The sequence below is a fragment of the Lemur catta genome, chromosome 6 (genome assembly GCF_020740605.2).
Source record: "Lemur catta isolate mLemCat1 chromosome 6, mLemCat1.pri, whole genome shotgun sequence".
Lineage (NCBI taxonomy): Eukaryota > Metazoa > Chordata > Mammalia > Primates > Lemuridae > Lemur > Lemur catta.
Genome location: NC_059133.1, coordinates 63,263,441 through 63,268,813, shown reverse-complemented (window position 1 = coordinate 63,268,813; position 5,373 = coordinate 63,263,441). Strand labels below are relative to the sequence as shown.

General features: G+C 34.1%; 1 pseudogene; it reads right to left on the bottom strand.

The window, feature by feature from the left end:
- Positions 1–245: 245 nt before the first annotated feature.
- On the bottom strand, positions 246–555 carry LOC123640675 (annotated as a pseudogene).
- Positions 556–5,373: the final 4,818 nt, after the last annotated feature.

Below are 5,373 nucleotides of genomic sequence, written 5' to 3'. Positions count from 1 at the left end.
TTAAGAAAATATATATTTTAATAAGTACAAAGTATATAACAATTAGGTAAACTTGTGAAGAATCTGACAAAGATAAACTAGGAGATATAAGTGCTGTAATCTAAAAAAATCTTAATTTTTTATATTTCATTTTTTATAGAATATTTATTAAAATTGTTTAATGTACAATTTCTTATTTGTCATTTTGGAAGTCCTGTACTATAAAGACAATTCTCTTGTCTTAGGACAAATAGTAGCCACAGTGATTATTCTGGACTTCCACATTGGATAAATTCAGTTTCTTCTTGAGACACAAGTTTTTTTTGTATTTCTGCAGTAGTGTTTTTACTATTTATACAGTGTCTGGTGGACCCTGATGTACCAGTAAATCTGGTGATTTACTATCCTTAGAATCTGTGAAATTGAAAAGGAGTGAGTTGGTAGTCCTGATGATCTCAAAGCTTCTGATACATTGGGTTTAGAATTGTCTCTTCTGTCAGGGGACCTTATTAACGGAGTATGTGACTTAATGATCTGAACCACCTTGCTGGCAGATGCCATTTTGCTGCCCATCATGACCTCTGAGAACCTGGAGACACTTGTTTCTTAATCACAAGTATGCTTATTTAAGGTTTCTGCTTATTTGTTTATATATGTTTATTTGTTACATTACGTCAATATTGCTTAAAATATATAGAAGGAAGTTTATTCATGAGAGCTTTTATTCATGGAGACCATAATAGATTTTATCCTTGAGATATCAATACATATTCCGTGCACCCTATTCTTTCTCTCCCGATTATGTGACCTTATGTAAACACTCATGCGACATGGAGTTAATGGTACTTATAGGGCTGTTAAGCAGCTAAGAGAAGGCTACATGAGAGAAAGTGCTTTGCAAAACATAAACATGTCTACACCTTCCTCCCACACCTAGAATGTGAACAAGATGATGATTTCACCTTGTTCTAGTACATATTTGTATTATATTTCCAGGCATTCATGGCCACATTTACTCTCTGTAAATAAGGTACAATATGAAAAAGTTAGAAATTATAAGTACCTTTTGGGTCACCTAGTTCATCCCTCTCTGAATGAACACAGTCCTGTTGTTTGGGAACCATAAACTGCTTTCATAAAGTTTTCTTTAACAATCCATTCTAGCCCCTTTGATCTTTTTACCTAGGAGGGTTTTTCCTCAGCTAACCTAAATTTCTCTCATTAATAACTATGGGTAAAAATGAGAAAGATATTGAAAGATTTCTGTCACATCATAACTTTCTTTTCTCTAGACGAACTAATCCTATGGCTTTTGCTCTCTTCTGATTCACTGTTCTCCCTGAAACCCATTTACATGAATTTTCACTCAGCTGGTTCTTGGTTATTATGTATGGATAGATTATAATTATAGATAAAGTAATGCATTGCTGCTGTTATTTTAGAAGGATTTCCTCTAAAGTCAGTATTTGTTGCCTTGCTTAGGCTAGACTCTAGAAGAATGATTTAAGGAATCTTGGGATAATAATCAATGTTTATTTTTTCCTTTTTTTTGTTGCTGTTGATTTAGTTTCCCATTTTAATGTTTAAAAGTGGGATAAAGGTTGGTGGAGAAGGAGGGCCAACAGAAGACCGTTTGTTCATTAGGACAGGACGAGGAGCCAATGCAGTGCACAGGTGGTGGGGGGACTAAGCTGAAGCAATCAAAGTGTTACATTGAGTCTCTTAGGCTATGAGGCCCCACCCATACAAATTAACTCCCATTATAGGGGCTGGAGCCATTGCCAAGGTGAAGTGTTAACCAAAGAGGACAAAATGGAAGGAAAAATGAGAAGAACTCCTCTCACTATTTATCTTATTGACCCACTATCAAATCACATTTCCTGTTCTTTCACTTCCATTTAGCTGGAGATTTTAGTTCATAAGGGAGGAATGTTCCCACTGAACTGGAAGTTGAGACTGCCACCTGGTCACTTAGGGCTCCTCATGCCACTGAAACAGTATGCCAAAGAAGTTGTTATGTTTTGGCTGGGGAGTTGATCCAACTTAGCAAGGGGAAAATGAGTTGGTTTGACACACGGCGCCAGGAATGAACATGCTTAGAACTTGGAAGACTCTCTTGATGTGCCTGTCAATTTTCCCATGTCCAGTGGTATAGTGACACAGGCAGAACTGCTAAAGATACAAATCATTCAGGAAGTTCAGGAGTAAATAAGTGGTTTATCATATCAGGCAAAGAGCTAGGACTATCTGAGATATTTGGTGAGGTTAAAGAGAATTTATAATAGCAATGGAAAAATGGATTTTATAAATACCAACTACAGCAATGTGAGTTGTTCTACAGACTGTAAAAGGCATGTATTTCCCCCCTGCTTTGATAAGAATATATTTGTGTACATTAATCATCTTTTTTCTGTTTAATTCCCATATAATATAAGCTAAGGTGTGTGTGTTAATAATCATTAGCCTTGTGTCTCAGTATTCAAATGGGGAGAATGAATTATATAGAAAAGAAATGAGCCTCACCAAGAGAGGCATAAAATGATACAGGCAGGACTTTTTGTTTCGTCTTTTGTGGAGGCCATCAGGTCTTCAACTGAATGAAGGTGAGTTGCCATATATTGGGTGAAAACATGTTATTGTCTCTATTTGAAAATTAAATGTGAGTAAAGGGATAGGATGTTGAGTTAACCCAAATACCTACACTTCTAAGGCTGGTAACTAGGTTTCTGAGTTCTCTTCCTTGTGTAGTGCTGGCACAGAGTTTGCCAATGGGAAAAACTACTAGGAGATTGGAAGTTTGAAATAAAGCAGAAGCCACTATTTGTGGAAGGATGTGGTGGCCAGATGTGGTGGCTCTATACATCTCTCTATGAGCCCAAGACTCAGCTGTGACAGCCAGGCATGGTAACATCACAGATCTGTCCATGAGCTCTTCCTGCACAGTCACAGCAGCCAGATGTGGTGGCTTCTTGACCTTCTCAGGGACTCTGGCTTGGCCACCTCCTTGAATGCTGTGGCTGAAGTCACAAGTAATTGCTTCTCTGATGTTCTGGCTGCAGCCGTTCAGGTGTTGGCTGTCTAGCTCTTTTCAGATTTACAAAATCTCTAATTACTTTACTATTTATACCACTTCATTCTCAACACATTTAATTACTCTGTTTTCCTAACTGAACCTAGACAAAGATGGTCTGTGGTAAAGTGATCATTATTTCCTCATTTTGATTCCTTCTATTTTAATTGCCATAAATCCTGGGGCCTAATATTTTATTATAATCACTATGCTTATGACATATTGATGTCGTATTTATAAATATATAAACACATACAATTTTTGGTTGCTAGAACATTGACCTGAAAATGTTTTGAAACAGACTTGTTAAAATGATGTTAACATTTAACTCCTTATGCCTCTTAATGAGTTATATTTTCCTCCTGTTAAAAAAATGATAATGGGACACATAACAGTATTTTATGCTCCTAGAATTTCTTCCAGGTGAGATGATGTTCAGTAGGTGGCAGTCCTGTTGGTGGTGACACAAACATCTAGATGAATACTGAAGAAACCAGTCATCATCTGAATGTTTGATTACAGCATATTGAACATATTGTGCTTTCAATATTTTAGGAGTTTGACGTTTTGTAGATAAAATGCAAAAATGATTCATTAAACTTTTAACTTTTTATCCAGATATTTGTCATGGTGGTCATAGAATAGAATTAAAAAAACCTAGACTGCCATTTGTTTTAATTCCCACACTAATGTACAAGAGAGCTAATTCGATAGTCTAAATGCTGAGCCCTTGAATTAAATACGAGTCCTATATTTCAGACAATTTCATCAAATGTTCTTGCTGTGTTTCTGGACTCACATCAAAACCATTTGGACTAATGCCAGTTTCATGGATTTTCATGGCAAGAGAATGACTAGTTAAAATGTAATTAAACATAAATTATTTCCCATTGCAATTTTCCAAGCTAAAGCATATTTAGGTGCAAATTGGTAATAAAACATAAACAAATATGTTCTCAAACACAAACCTACCCCAAATCAACGAAGAAAATACTGGCTTTGCTAAATATGCTTACTGCATCAGTTAGGATAGTTTCAATTTCAAGTGACTACATATCTAATTGAAACAATGAAAATAATTTAGTATTTCACAAAATGTGGATTCTGAAATTCCCCTCAACCAAATTATGCTAATTATTTAGACTTGCTTAGAAAACGTATGAGCAAAGCCTCAATGACAAACCTTTTAAACTACCTTGGTTAGGTAAATTGATAATGAATTGATCTATTTGAGGTATCTTGATTTTTTAAAAGTAAATCTTCATAACATTCTGTAGATCACTGTGATTTGTGGAGATACGCTCACATATATTCAATAAAATATACATTTAATAAAAATTGATTTTTACAGAAAAATCTCTCCTGCAATTATTCTGAATATTCTGGTCAAAAATGATTTATCATATCAAAATTATCACAGAATCTTAAGACTGAAGTGGATCTTAATGTTCATCTAATGCATGAATTATGTGTATGTGCAGAAAATCAAAATATAATAAACTATATTTACCATAAATAATACCACACATTATTTAATTTTTGCTATTGACAAGAGAGTAAGAATCTTGCCACAAGTTTTTATTATGATTATCAATTGTTATCATACTCTAAAAATGTAAAAATGTCAGTTACTATAGTGCGTGAATAGTAGAATGCCATAACAACCAACTCCATCCACAAATCTAAAATATCATTATTTCTAAAATGTTTCAAGAAAATTATAATCTTAGACATTTGTACACAATAGCAATTTGCCAAATGCTAAATTGCCAAAGAAATTTGCTGATTTGTAAATTTGGTCCTAATGATGCACTAATATGTATAGTGTTAGGAAAACTTCATTGAAGAGCTAATAAACATCATTAAGAAAAAAGAAAGATCTCAAACAAATAGTCTAACTTTATACCTCAAGCAACTAGAAAAAAAGAACACGCTCCAAAGTTAACAGAAGGAAAGAAATCATAAACATTACAGCAGAATAGAAAAAAATCAATGAAACCAAGAATTGGTTTTTTTAAAACATAAAATTGATAAACCCTTAGGTAAACTAACTGAGAAAAGAAGAGAGAAGCCTCAAATAAATAAAATCAGAAATGGAAGAGGAGACATAACAACTGATAGCACCAAACTAAAAAGGATCATATGAAATTACTAGGAAACAGACTAATAATGAAGAAGAAGATTGAATGAGTAATCAAATATTTCCCAACAAAGAAAATCCCAGGACCAGATGACTTCACTGGTGAATTATACCCAACATTTCAAGAAGAATTTATACCATTTCTTCTCAAACTCTTCCAACAAATTGAAGAAGAGGGAATACT